Source organism: Pleurodeles waltl, chromosome 10 (genome assembly GCF_031143425.1).
Source record: "Pleurodeles waltl isolate 20211129_DDA chromosome 10, aPleWal1.hap1.20221129, whole genome shotgun sequence".
NCBI lineage: Eukaryota > Metazoa > Chordata > Amphibia > Caudata > Salamandridae > Pleurodeles > Pleurodeles waltl.
Window position 1 is genome coordinate 748082710 of NC_090449.1, and position 15732 is coordinate 748098441.

Genomic DNA, 15732 nt, shown 5'->3' on the forward strand with positions numbered 1-15732 from the left:
CTCCTCGCCTTGTTTGGTCAGCCCCTCTCCTCATCCTCGATCCCGTTCCAATTTGGAGGTTGCTCCTCCCGACTCCTTCCTCAATGGGATTTCTTGTGCAAATCGATTCTCTGTTTTGGCTCTCCCAAAATTGGAGGACGTCAACCAGCCCGTGCCTTCTTCAGTCTCCAACTCCAACCGTGATCCTCCTAGTGAAGATGTTTTAACATTGGTGTCTAGTCTGAAACGCGAAGTTGGGGAACTGAAGAGCTTACTGTTTGAAGTTTTAAAACTTCTCAAAAAAACCAAATCAACTCCCCAGTGCACTTCGCCTCACGTTTCAGCAAATGCTGTCCCATCTTCGGCTCCTGCTCCTCCGCCAGTGGTTTTGCCACTGCCATGAGAAGTCGACAAGGGTCTTAGTTGCAGACCTTATCATAGAAACCATTTGATTTTAGCTCCAGTCCCTTTTAGCTTTGTTTATCCTAGGGCCCGCACTATATTTGTGTCTGCCCAAAATTGTATTGCCATGTGCAATGTACCCCAAACTTACACCCCACAAGAGGGAAGATACTTCCTCTCTTATTAACAAAGTGTTTTATTGGATTTGCCACAACAGGGGCTGGGGCTCTACTCTATTATTCATGCCGACATTGTCTTTGCTTCACGTGTTCGAGGTTGCCCTGGGGGGCGGGATACCATTAAACTCAATCTTGCCAATCCCGCTTTAGTTAAGGGGCTTTTGCAGATGGAAGCTCGCAATCCACCATGAACGGATTTAGATTTTTTTTTAGCTTGCCCATTATGGATGACAAGCCCTTGTTCTCTTGCCCTTCAAGAGCCATGACTATCCCTTGTAATGTTCCTGCTCCTGTTGCCCCCCTTGGTTTGTTGCCTCTTTTTAGTGATGGGGCTTCTATGGTTCGTAACATTAAATCTCTTAATATCCGAGATTCTATTTATCCAGGGGATACATCTGATGTGGACTGACTACGCCATTATTCTCCTGGCAAACCCTGTGCTCCACATTATCAAGAAGTGTCTCCCCTAGGATCTCCACTAGACACGAGGGTCAATATTTTAGGGGCCCCACTTTGCACTATTAATGCGATTCCCAATTCACCTCTTAATGTTGACTCATGTAAGCTGGGTTGTAGCTCTGCATCTGGGAAACTATTGTCTTGGAATGTAGCGGGTATTAAGAGCAAATTATCCGACCCAGAGTGGGGGTCCTATGTTGATTCTTTTTCCATATGCATGTTCCAGGAAACCTGGTCTAAGGACTGTGTGTATAGGCAAGGCTATTGCTGTTTTACTAAAAAGGCAACTCAATCTACTAGGGTAAGGGCGATTGGGGGTCTATGTACTTGGGTCAAGTTGACTGAGGTGGGCAAGGTTAAGGAAATTGCGTTGATTCCTGTGATATTCTAGCAACAGTAATATGGCCAATTTCAGGTGTTCCCATAATATGTATCAACATTTATAATAGACCAGGTCCCTCTAATCTCCAGTCTGATACTATCCACCTTTTGCATAATCTTTTATCTGAATTCCATTCGAGATATCACGTCATTATTGCAGGGGATCTTAACGCTCAAATTGAATTTGACTCAGCTTTTTCTGAGTCCATCCAGGCTGAAGATGAAGTGTGGAACATCTCCCCACTGTCACCCCATTTAGTATCTTGTATCCCCTCCTCTAGGGTGCTGCAGATAATAGACCTTGTAGTCACATATGGCCTCTGTTTTGGAAATGGTCGATTCCCAAATGATAACCCTGCCAAACCTACCTTCTTTAGAGGCTCTTATACCAGCACTCTGGATTACGTCATTCTTGATCTACAAGTCTGGCATTCCATAATTGATGTGGAGGTTGGTTTGAGGTGTACCAGTGATCACACCCCCTTACAAATTGTATACAATGTAACGCTTTTTAAAGGGCTTGCTCCCCTTCCTGCCTTGGATGCTTCCAAAGTTCCACTGGAATTATCCAGCAACAGGCGTATGGTGAGATGGTCTTCGTTTTCGAAATCCAATCAGCTTAGCGATAAGCTTCGCACCCTTGTTTCCTGCCACCAGCTCTTCGATGATTTTACTGTATTCTCTCCCTCAGAAGTCATGTCTTCCCATGAGGCTCTTTTTGCAGACCTTAAGGAGCTTTTTACCAAAACTCCTTCAATATATAAGAAACCCCTTGTACCAAATTGCAAATGGTTTGATAAGGAATGTCGGGAGGCCAAGAGCCTTCTGTCCAAAGCCTTAAAGTTAAAGATCAGGGATGCCATTGTACATGCGAGACAAAACTATGTTTCTACTTGTAAGTTAGCCAAACTTAAATATGAGGAAAACCTATGGAAATGCTTGGCAGAGGCATCCAGTGCTCGTGATATCAAACTTTTTTGGTCTCTGGTTTCCCGCAGAGATCCTGCCCTTTTACCCACTCCTGAGTGTCACATTGATGCAGAAACCTGTTTTTCTCATTTTGGGGATTTGTACGGGTCCCGCCCGGATCCGGACAACACTCCTCCTAATCTTTCATCGTGTCTTTCTGCTGTTCCGCCTTTTACTTTAAAAGAAACAGAGCTGGCTATTTGTGCTAAAAAAAACAGTGAAGGCTCCTGGTCTAGATGGCATCCCTTCGGATTTGTATAAATCAGACTTATCCATATGGACCCTGTACATCAATAGGGTTTTGAATAGCGTCCTGACAACCCGTTCTTATCCGGACTCGTGGAAGGTGGCATTTATTGTTCCTATCCACAAAAAATGAGATAAGAGCTCCCCAGGGAATTACAGACCCATTAGTCTACTAGATAACCTGCAAAAATTGTTTTCTTTCCAGCTCCTAGCCAGACTAAAGTACTGGATAATGAAAAACCAGGTTTTAAGCCATTTACAGGCTGGATTCAGGGACAAGGTCAGTACCACCGACCAGGTCTTCCGATTTACTACAATCAAGTGGAAGACCGTAGACGCAGACCGAGGCCACTTATTTGTGGCCTTTGTTGATCTGAAATCTGCTTTTGACCTTGTCCCGCGTGCTTAGCTCTGGGAGGTCCTGAGCTCTACTGGAATTCCGGGTTCAATGATTAACATTATTAAAGACCTTTATTCTGATAATTATGCCAGAGTTCGTTGGGGTTCGGCTGGTGATTTGCCCTCAGCCTTTCCTACAACTCACGGTGTGAGGCAGGGGTGCATTCTGGCACCTACCTTATTCCTACTGTTCATCAATGCATGTATTCCATATCTTTTAGATCCTTATGGCGACGCTCCATGCCTGGGTGGGCAAAAGATTCTCTGTCTCTTGTTCGCGGATGACACCCTGTTACTTTCACAAACTGCAATGGGCCTCTCAAGATTGCTTTCCCTGTTTATGGACTTCTGCAAGGACCACAGGTTGGAAATGAACTCAGCAAAAACTAAATATATGGTCTTTGCGGACAATAGGTGCAGAATGAAGAGGCCGGTGTATTTAGATGGTGTTCCCCTGGAGAGAGTGGGCACCTTCGACTACCTGGGCATTAAATTGGAAGACTCACATCATTGGCATGCTCAGCGCCAGAAATCTTTACTATGCCTGAAGCAAAGGGCGGGTGGCATTGTTAGATTTGCTTCTAGATCTCTCAAATTTGCAATGTCTCCTGCCCTTGAAATATAAAATCTCAAGCTGGGGGGGGCCCTTTATGGTGCCGAACTCTGGGGCCATTGTAGTCTGGTGAATTTGGCAAGGGCAGAAAAACAATTTTTGAAAATGTTGCTTAAAGTTCCCTCCAGCACTCCATCTCTGCCCATTCGAATGGATCTCAACCTTTTTTCTATTTCGCAGATTGCTGCTTTAAGGCCCTTGCTATTTTGGATTCGGCTTTGGTCAACAGATGTCCTATCTCCATTTCGCTACGGGCTTCTACCATTGGTGGGTCATAACACTATCATCAAAACCAAATGGTGTGCCTATGTTAAACAGACTTTAACTCTCCTAGGTCTAGGGTCCTACTGGATGGACCCTTCCTCCATTCCCAAAAATGCTGCACAGGTACTGAAGGATGCTTTTTGGCACAATGTTCAGATTATGCAATTTGCTAAGACTGTCCCGCTTTCTATGTCGGACAAGTTCTTATCAATTAAATGCCATTATGAACTCGAGCCCTTCATGGATATTGCACTATCTCCATTCGCACGATCTCTCTTTGTTAGATTTAGAGTAGGGTCTCTCCCTTTATGTTCTTTGACGCATAATTGGCCTAGTTCCACTAACAGATCCAAGTTTTGCCCGATGGGTTGTAAAAGTGAAGAGTCTGTTTCACATGTTCTTTTTTTCTGTCCTGCATATCTCAAACAAAGAGCCCTTTGAATTATCCCGCTTTGTAAATCTATTGGCGTCAGGTCCCATCTTCATGCTGAGAGAATTCAAAAATCTGATCCATCCGTCCAAGTAGTATTTCCAGTGGCAAAATTTCTCGAAGCAATCTGGCGCCTTAGATTAGTTATTTTAAAGAAAATCACAGGGTAGTTAATTTTTATACTAATTTATGCATATCTATTTATTCGTGATGACAGATTTCACATCTCTCTTTTTAGCATAAACTTCTTTTTTTTTTTACTATATTATTGAGTATTTATGAATCTTGGGAAGTGCCCCCTTGTTGAGGGGACCCCCTTACTGTTAAGAGACTAATTTTGATACTCTGGTTGGATCTTAACTCTTTTGTATTTTTTAATTTTCTACTGTGCATGTACTTTTAGTGTCTTTTAATATTCAACTGTTATTGTCTGCACTGTACTTTTATGGTACGTTTTCTTACTTACTGAAATAAAGTTAAATGATGATGATGACTCTGATACCTCGTCCGATGGAAGCTCCCTGGTGGTGGCGGACACCTCTGGAACCACCCCATTTACAGGTACAGCCGCCACCCCCGTACCAGCACCACCCTCACAGTATCCCCCCACTGAGTTGCCCGTACCCACTCACCCAGGAGGGTGGGCATCTCCTTCGCCCCAGGCACCTCAGGCCCTGCCATAGTGAACCCTGCTGCCCTCAGCGAGGAGGCTATTGACCTCCTGAGATCCATCTCTGTAGGGCAGACAACCATAGTGAATGCCATCCAGGTGCTGGAATCCCAGATGCAGCAAGGCATTGGGTTCCTGGAGGGCATCCAAGATGGCTTGGCGGCCCTACAGAGATCGTTTCAGGCTCTGGCCTCCTCTCTGATGGTAGCCAGTGTCCCTGCTCCTACCGTTCCCCTTCTAAGTACCACTTCGCAGTCCCAGTCTCCTCAACCCCAACCCATCCTATGCACACATGCAGACAAGCATGCACACAAAACATCAGTCAAGAGTAGCACAGTCAAACACAGGCAGCACACTTCAGGTCACAAGCACTCACACAAACAACAGACAGTTGCACACACAAGAACATTCACTGCCTCCCCCTCCTCCTCCTCCCTCACTGTCACATCCACACTCACACCTGCATGCACTGCATCAACAGCCACCACCACCATCACCACATCATTTAGCACACACACCTCACTTGCAGACACCTCCACAACATCCATCCATGTGTTCCCTTTGTCCTCTCCTACCCTGTGTGCTCCTCAAGAGACACAAATGCACTCACTCAGACTCCCAACAGCCATCCACCTCACACACGCACACTATCCATGCACCTGCACCCTGGTCCAGCAGACGTACACCTCCGACAATCACTCCCTCAACCTCCACTCCCAACCCTCCTCCCACATCCCGCCCCAATGTACCTAAGAAGCTTTTCCTTGCCCATTTTGACCTCTTCCCTCCCCCTCCACCCCCACATCCTGTCTGTAAGAGCAGGGTTCCCAATGACCAAGCACAGCACCTCAGTCAAAACGATCTGCCACTGCTCCCATCAAATCCTTAGCTGCTGGCACAAAGGGGCCCCAGAGTGTGACAGCTGCACTGCTACTCCTACTGTGAGCACACCTCCGTCTCAGAAAGGAAGGACTAGGGTGGTGAAAACCAAGGAGACAGGGACAGTGGAGGCACCTCCTAGTCCTGGAGGCAAGAAAGGGAAAGTTCCCACTCCCCCCTCCAAGAAAGGGAAGGTAACCACTCCACCACCCAAGAAAGGGAAGGTTACCACTCCACCAACAAAGAGAGGCAAGAGGCCCCCTCCACCAGCAGTGGGCAAGGAGCCCTCCCCTCCAGCAGAGGCAGCCAGGGTAACACCTCCCCCAGCAGTGGGAAAGGAGCCCCACCAAGGACAATTGGGCATGGAGCCCCCTCCAGAACAAGTGGGCATGTTCCCCACTTCAGAGACTGTGGCCTTGCACTCCCCACCAGGGACAATTGGGCATGGAGCCCCCTCCAGAACCAGTGGGCATGTTCCCCGCTTCAGAGACTGTGGCCTTGCACTCTCCACAAGGGACAATTGGGTATGGAGTCCCCTCCAGAACCAGTGGGCATGTTCCCCACTTCAGCTGAGGTGCCCCCAGCCCTTCCCCCTGAGGTGCCTGCCCATTTCCAACATGATGTTCCTGAGTCCGGATAGTCAGGAGTCAAGTTGGGCCTTGGACTGCGCCCTGTGGCCATGTGGGCCTTTTGGACTTTGAAATGGCCATTGGCCCTTTCTGAACATTGACGGATGCTTTTGTTTTTGCATGGACAATATGGTGGCAGTTGGCATCAAATAACAGTGTCACTTAAACCTCAATGTGGTCCCTGTTTCAATTAGACGTGGGTCCTGTGACATTGGTTGTACTCTGCATTTGGTTGTGTGTATGGTGTGTGTGTGAATGGTGTGTGTTGTGCGTGTGTGTGTCACTGTCCTTCTCCTCCCTTGTGTGCTAGGAGGTTGTACTCACTGTCGTCGTCTTCGTCAGCGTTGGTGTTCCAGAAGGACCATGGCGTAAAAGAGCATCGGAAAGACTTGAAGTTCCATTTCCATGGCGGCAGCGGAGTCCTCTGTGTACTTGTTGGTGAGACTTTTGTTTTATGTGTTCTGTTTCTGCCAGGCTTTTGATGGCATTGGTACCATCCCGGAAACCCTGGCGGTTTGCTGTGTGATAATATGGTGGACGGTACCTTGTCTTCCGCCTGGCTGTTGTTGGCTACCACCTTGGTCAGTGGTGTTAACGCCCTGGCAGTTGGTGTGGTACATTGGCTGTCAATGGGAGGGATCACCGCCATGGTCATAATTTGGCAGTAATTAATGGCAGCCTGTTGCCAGTATTACCCCCACTTTAACAGTCACCGCCAATGTCATAAAGAGGGCCTAAGTCCTTTGTGCCTCAGATTGTAGTGGTTCACCTGTATTGGGTCCAATTATTCCATACTTGCCATGTTTTGGGGTGTATCTCCTTTCCTTGCACTTGAGCTTCTCAAGTGTGCAGCTAGTGTCCATACTGACCCTCCAAGAGGTAATAATCTGAGAATTTGATGCTTTCTATTTTTGAGCAATGTTTCTCTTATAGAAGATCAGCCCCAACCTAATGAAATATATTTTCCCTGTAAAGAAAGCCTTCAGCTTCAACTATGTCATGCAGTGCTATTTTCAGGGGCTAGCTTTCGTAGACGACCCAGTACCATCCATAAGGTGTCTTGGGATGCCTGCCAAAAGGGCTGAAGAACTCTATGTGACCAAACAATGTAAGTCTTCATCCTCAATTTTGCTTCTGAGCCAGGTCAAGTAAGAGCTTCTTTGCATATGCCATAATCATTGAAGAGTAAGACAGATTTGTTAAAAATTGAATTTAATTAAGCAAAATCCAGTGGATTTGGCTCAAAGGTCCAATCTCCCTCCTCAAGTGGCCTTAGGTTTTCCTTCCATTCCTCCCTAAGACTGTGAAATGTGTCAGGTGTATTAATGATTACATATCTGTAAATTGTCAATAGTTGCCAACATTGGGACAAAAGAGACATGGTAAATTTAGTCCCCAGTGGAATTAATTCTGGGGCATCCGTGTCAGATACAGTTGGAGTGACTGTCTAAGTTGCAGATATTTAAACAGTTTTTAATTCTCTTGGCCAAATTCTGTCGTCAGATCTTCAAAATATTTGTTAATATTATCAGAGAATACATAACCAAGAAGATGTGATATGACCAGGGAGACCCATTTCCAGAATCTCCAGAAATCCTGACCTGTGGTAGATGGTTGTCCACCCAGAGGGTAGTCTCTACCATTGGATTTCTGTAAGTCACTCTGAATGTTCCCGCATATAAGTAGTGCAGTCAGGAGTTACCCTTTATTGCTTGTATAATGAATTGTGAAACACAGGATCTGCCTCAAAGCTGTCCATCCAGTCATTAATTATAACCGGGCATGTCGCCTGACAGTAGGTGCAAAGGTCCATCATGCTCAGTCCTCCTTGATCAGTGGACTTGGGGTATTTGGTATGAGTCACATTGTGATGTTTACCCTGCGAAGTAAAAGTCCTCACATGTTGGGTTAAGGAGGTGAGGGTTGAGTTAGGCAATCCAAATGGATAATTCTGGGGTACATAGATGATCTTGAGGAGGAGAATTGTATTGGATAGGGTGACTCGTCTCATCATAGAGAGCAAAAGGGTCAACCATTTTGTTGCGTCTTTTTGTAAAGGAGCTAGGGGTGGTGGCACATTGTCCTGGTATGCTAACTGTTTAGTTTTTTGTGACTCTAATGCCCAGGTATTTGAATCAGTTATGAGTGGTGACAATCCCACCTTGATCAGACCAAGTGTCACCATTAACTCTTGGGTACTGGGGTAAAAGCCTAGGTTTATTCTAAATGACATTAAGAGCCGAAAGCCTAACAAATTCCTTTAATACATATATGATATTGCAGCCAGAAGTAATGTGTCTGTTGATGTATTGGAGAAGGATATTTGAACATAAGGAGGTTTTATATTTCAATGAATTAAACCACCAGCAGAATCCCAATATATTAATATTCAGCTGTAGGTGTTGAGCCTGTGATTCAATATCTAGGCAAAGATCAATGGAAAGAGAGAACTCCTGCTCCATTTAAAGGGGACTTATAGGGCTCCCTTCAGCCGCACACAAGCCATTGTGGCCCTTATAACAATCTGGTATAGGCCATGAAGTTGGGCCCAAATCCCAAGTGTGTGGGATGGTAAACAAGTAACCCTAGAGATGATCTAGAAAGCCATCTGAAAGTCTGGTAACATGAGTGGTAGTGGGTCTTGCAATTGTTTAGCCATTGTAATGGCATTGTATACTAGCTTTATATTGTGTTTAGTTGATCTATTGGGCATGAATCTGCTTTCTGGTATGTGTATGAAACCTGAATTTATTTTAATTAGACGATTGGCAAGGATCTTGTCCAGTGTTTCGGTTTCACTTCACTATTTATTAGGGAAATTAATTTCTAAGAGGGGCACTGGTCTGCCTTGGTTTGTCTGACTTTAGGATTACTACTGTGTGCGTCTCCTCAAGACTTGCTGGCAGTTTGCCTTCGGCCGTGGCAGTCTTGATTAGGTCATGAATGTGTTGCGTCAAGGATGTCGAAAGGGTTTTGAAGAACTCAACTGAAAGGCTATTTGGACCCAGTGCCTTTCTCCGGGCTAATTGTGAAATGTGGATAACAGTTTGTCAAGAGCATTTGTCTGCTCTGTTGTGAAATGAGAAGCACAAGCTTTGTCAAGGTATTGAGAAAGGTCTTCCCCAGTAGGGAGGTGGTGGTTGGTGAAAAGTGGTTCATAGAATTGTGAAAAGGATTTGGCAATGTTGGTAGGGAGGATATGGGTGTTGTCCACATTTTCTCTAATGCATGGTATGTGGCAGTGTGCCTCTTCCCTTTGACAAATCCAGTGCATATTAGTTTGCCCGTTTTGTTCCAATGTTTGTATAGTTTGCCTGGACCCAAAACATTTTTGCCTCTCTCAGGAGTAATTGGTGGAGTTGTACTTTATCTTCTGACAGCTGGTGCAAGGGTATATTGGAGAGTTCATTAACACAGATTTTCTCAGCCACAAGCACCTGTTTCTGTTTAAGGAAATTGCAATGCTCCTATATTGTGTGATGGTTGATATGGATTTCCCCATAGTGACAGCTGTGTACACCTCCAATCAAGTAGTCACAGAAGTAAATGTGTTTGTATTAAGTTGGAAATACTGGGTAGTTTCCTCATTTTGTGTGTTGTTGAATTCTTATTGGGTAAGCCACTAGGAGCTCATCTTTAATGGAGTTTGATTTCACGGATTAATGCAGGATATCTAGGCATGGTCGGACAGGCTGTGCATGGACAATCATAGTGTTCATCAGATTTATGTAAGTGGGAATGAAGAAATAGGCAAATAGGGTGAAGGATTTATGTGCCTGTGACTGAAATGCCTAACCACACACCTCTAAGTGGTAATGTCTCCAAATATCACTGAGCCCCAGTGCAGTGGTGAAGGATACAAATAGGTAGAGGCATTTAGTAACAATTAGAGCGGGTACCATCCTGTCTAAGTCACTGTGCATAAGCCCAGTAAAGTCGCCAATCATTATCATGAGGCCCCGGGGAGGGAGCGTTAGTACGTTGTTACTAAGGTATCCTAGAAATTCCTGACTTGTGGGTGGTGGCAAATAAACTGAGGCTAATAAAATAGGGGCCTACTATCACCCTAGCCTATCCATCTTTCTGTAATAATTTTGTAATGAGAAGTAGCTGTTGAGTAAAATTAACTACAAAATGTACTCCTTGCGAAGGTGTATATACTTGGTTGAAAGTAGAAAAACATCAGAAGTACTGTAATTTTTAGGACATACATCATCAATGGGCCCACCAGGCACTGATCTAAGTGATCCAGGTTCGAGCTACTATCTTCATGTTGGAGAGCTAGTGAGGCATCTTTTTGAGTTGGTAACAGGATGGGTGCTATTTGAAAGTCCAGTTATTACTTTTAAGCTGGAAACTTTGCAGATGCAGGCTTCTTTAGCTTTTGTGTCCCTGAAGCTTAACAGGAGGCTAGCCAACTAGCCCTTGGAGTGTACCAGCTGGTTCTTAGTGGAAAAGTCCTTTCTTGGTTTGGCTGGTGTAGCACTTCTTGCTTCAGGCTTTCTTTCTGAGGTCCACAGGCTCAGCAGATGCAGACCTTCTTCTGTTCTTTCCTAGTCCATTAGTGTTCTGAGACTGGAAGCTAGAGATGCCACTTATATGCCAATTTTGGGTTGGGTGGGTGGGGAGGACTCCCTAACCAATGGGGGCAAAGTTCCCACATGGCAACCCTACGCACATTGGGGTTGGCACTAAACTTTCCACAGTGCATCTTTCTGCCCAAATCAAAGATGCTGGGACCCTTCTTCCCTGGGTCAGATCTGTGTTCAGCATACTGGGAAAACCAGTTTTGCAACAGGTCTCCCCCATCTGGGGACAGATGCCAGCCTGTCGATATCAACAAAGGAGAGGGTAGGCTAAAGTGTGATTCAAATTTGCCTGTCACAGGTGGCTTCCTTTTGAAACTGAGCCACCTGTGGCCACAACGTCCTTGCGATCCTGTCAGGAGGAGGTGTGACTTCCATCCTCCAAAAGGCCCTTTGTTCCCTTATATGGTAAGCCATTCACACCTCCTAGCAGGAGGTCAGCAGGATGTCTAAGGTGACAACTACTGTATTTAAAGCAGGAACAGCCGCTAGAACTTTAAGCAAGAAATTGGTGACATTCTAAAGTCACCTTTCTATTAATAGTCACTTTAAATCTGACTTCCGCAATAAGTCTGGTTTAATGTAAAAATAATTTTATACCTTGAAGTACTATATTTGGTGGTCCCCGCTCTAATTCCCTACTCGTGTCCCTGTTGCCGCAGCCGCTGTGCCGATGACTCCATGGCAAAGGCGATTAACAGTGGGGACAATGAGCACCCCTGACATGTCTCTCTGCTTACCTTAATATGGGCTGAGATGCATTGACCAATCTTCATCTGTGCCTTTGGTTCTACGATAAAGGAGGCATATAAGGGATTGCTCTGTAATACCGAAATCTGTCAATGTCAAGAACATGTACTCGCAACTAACACAATTGAAGGCTTTCTCCACGTCCAGCACCAAGCATGCGGCATATGGCCGCTAGACCTGAGAAAGCTCCATCGACCAATATTGCGGTGTATATTTAAAGTGGTGGCTCTACCGAGAATAAATCCATTTTGATCATGGTGCATTAGGCATATCAGCAATTCATATAGGTGGCTGGCCAGTACTTTACTAACAATCTTAAAATCCGATCCCAGTATCGACAACAGGCGGTAGGAAGTAAGCTCCAGGAGAACTTTCCCTGGTTTTAGGATGGGGACAAACAAGGACTCTCTTAGAGATGGTGGGGAGATAGCCCCCTTCAAGTGCTGTTTGGTGAAGCTCTAGCAATATGGGGCCTAGTTGGCTTTTGTATACAATTCTATGGGAAGCCCATCTAAACCTGGTGTTTTTAGAGTGGCTGCTTCTCTAATTGCAGCTCCAATTTCCGGTATAGTAAGAGGTGCATTAGGATCGTCTCTCTCTAGTGGGGTAGTTATCAGGAGATCCACTGTGGGTAGGAATTGGTCAATTATAGCCCGTTTGTCTTCAGGCAGGGGGTTCGATGATGTGCCGTGAATGCCTTGTGGATGTCAGCTTGGCTTATGGCTACAGTAGAGGGGGAGATCCTAATTTCTGTGATAGGCGTTTTGGGGCGTTAGTGCTACACAGAAGCCATGCTAGCAGGTGGCCTAGCTTACCCCCTTCCATATGCACCTTGGCCTGATAATCATGGAAGTCAAAGCCTCACAGTTGCTCTATCAATTGTGCATGCATAGTGAGTAATGTGGTCAGCTTTGTTCAGTTCACAGGTTTCGCCTAGCCACAGTTTGTAGTGTATGTGAAGAAGATTCAAGTTTCAGCAAATCATTATACAAGGTGGTTCTAATGCCAACTACTATTCATATACAATGGCCTCCCAGTCTATTAACTTAGAGAAGGACATGCCCCAATTGTCTGTTAAATAGTTCTGGAGACCCTGCTCCGTTGTCACCTGGAATGTTGGGTCCTCAAGTAGGGCAGGCTGGAGGTTTCATGTAGGAATTGGGGAATGCAGAGGTCACCATATTAGTTGCAATTGTAGGGGATTATAGTTTGAAAAGGTTTCGTCTAAGTACTGCGCTTCCAGTGCGAGCATCTGAGTGGCTGGTTCGCAGAGTATGAAAACTAGGCGTATGTATAAGTCGTGAGGGGAAGAGGGGAACTCAGCAGTAGATGGAAACATCAATCCCCAGCAATCCAGGAGGGACCAATGTTGAAGCCATTGGGAAAAGTGGGCTGCATTGGTGACCACAATTGAGCAGGGGAGGGGCGGTTATGACTGGTCGAGGTGAGGGTCAGCTATACAATTAAAGTCGCCACCCCAGTACCCTGGATAAGTTTGTCCCACTTGATCAGGACTGTGGATAGTAGCGTAAAGAAGGCTGATTGTGTTGTGTTGGCTGCACACATGCTACCCAAAAGGACCCATCTTCTATCAAGTAGGCCCTCCACTAAAACATATCTAGTCTCTGGGTCAAAATCAGAGGCTAGGGAATGGGAAGGCATTCCCTGTTGAACCCAATTGAGAGTGCCCTGGGCAAAGCCCGAGTATGTGGTACAAAAACACTGACCCTCCAATGCTTCTGAAGGCTCACATCCTCCCCCCATTTAATATAAGTCTCCTGCAGGAGTGCAATCTGAAAAGCCCGTCTCCAAATGTATTGCTGCACAGCATATCTCTTGATAGTGAGCATTGGAGGGTGTCTTGTGCCTCAGCGAGCCGAGCATGGTGAGAGGGTGCATAGTGAGTGACAGCAGGCCTACAATAGGAGAAAATATCAGTACACAAGACATGACAAACCATAAAACCGATACTTCCAACCCATGGCCACACAAAAACATTCGGTCACCCAAACAAACAACAATGCGTCCCATTAACCGAGAGCTCCAATTTGTGTGTCAGCACATCGTGGTCTCACTGCGGAGCTAAGCGGGGGGGATAAGTCTCATGTTGAACAAGAAGCAGAGCATTGGAAACAGCCTCTGTCTGGGTTGGCCCAATATTTAACGGAGAGAAGAACACAGTAATGCCAAGATATCCCACATAGGAAGGTGTAAAATATCTCACTAGCTGGCATTACAAGAGATCATCATCTGTTTGTGGTGCCACCTCCTGTAGCAACACTGAAGATGTATTGCTGACGGACAATGTAGAGACGTTTTCTAGCATCTCGTCCTCAATAGATAAGGTTGGCGGGGAGCATCTATGTGCCAAGAGCATGGCCACCATCAACAGGGCCTGTGCATGGACTTCTTTTGCCTGTTCTGCTGTGGGTGTCCCCTGAACTGTTGCTTCATTATAGTGTGGTGTCTGATGTCTCCTTCTGAGCCAAGTTTGGACCTTGTGGCGTTATTTGGGGGAGGGAGAGGATGTAGCAGAGATTTCAAAGCATTGCTGTTCAACCCAGTTCCAGGCATTCGTTGGCTCCCTGAAAAAGTTTGTTTTGTTGCCTGCCATGACCTAAAGTTTTGTGGGAAAATGGAGGGAGCAGCTCAATCCCACTTTCTGTAACTTTCGTTTTACTCCAAGGAATGAGGCCCTGTGACGTTGCACTGATATGTAGTCCAGGAAAATAAACTCTGGTTTCCTCACGTTGTAGGGGGTCAGAGGTTTTGGAAGCTAATTATAACACTTACCTGTCTCTATCATTCATTACCCTGCCCAAGACTGGTCTAGGAGGTGCCCTTATATGCCAGCACCCCATGAGCATGCTTCAGTAGAAAATGAACAGATAATTTGTCTGCAGCCAGGATTCAAAGAAAAGTACTGGATCAGGGCCTTCTGCCCCTTCAGAAAATCCCTCTATCGTCATATTGTTACAGTGGGAGTGTCCTTCGGAATCTTTAGCCAGTGCTTCTATGGGCTGAATCTTACTCGTGAGTGCACAGACTTGCTCCTCCAGTCCGCGGACAGTGGGATGGATTTCCTGCAGTTCTCGTTCTGTACATCTGACACAATCCACTAATTTTCACTGGTCCACGCATAGAAGCCCCAGTTCCACTGCCACATCAACGACCTTGGCACCAAGATCCTGTATGGTCACATTGTGGTTTGGTGTCCGCAATAGCTTCAAGGATCTGGTCACGTTTGAGGACTGTACCAGTGGTCATCGTCATAGGTGAAGGTAGTGGATTGGATCCTGGGTGGTTAATGGTACCATCAATACGCTGTATTGGTGGTCCAGGGGCCCGGTCTGCCCTTACTCCCCAACCGTTGGCTGAGTGTAGGGAGAGTTTTCAGGATTTCATCACCAGTTGCACTGACCCATCAGACCCCCCAATTTTCATCAGAGGCTGCAGTAGGGTGGCACGAGAAGTCACACCATCAGTATGGGTTACCGGGTAATAAGACAATTCCTTACACACACTGCAGGGCTGAAGTAGCAGCCCGTACTAGGCGGCAGATGTCAAGGGCTGGAGTAGCATCAGCAGTCAATAATGGAAGCAGCAGCAGGCATGCATTGTACTTCAAGTACCCACCTCACCTCCACTGTCACTGTTTAGGGGGACACGAGCAGTCCTTTCTCCCAGCCTGTATTCGTTGGTTGTATACACCACAACACACTGCATGGCTGCAAAATAAAGAGTTGATGCTGGTATTCTCCCCACCTGCCAATCAAGAGATAGGCAGTCTCTGACACAGCGAAATAGGAAAGCCGCTACACATAGCTCAAAGGTCAGGCCTTCAAACCGGGTCACTCATCGGTGTGGTGTCTGTTCAGGGTCAGTATGGCCATCATT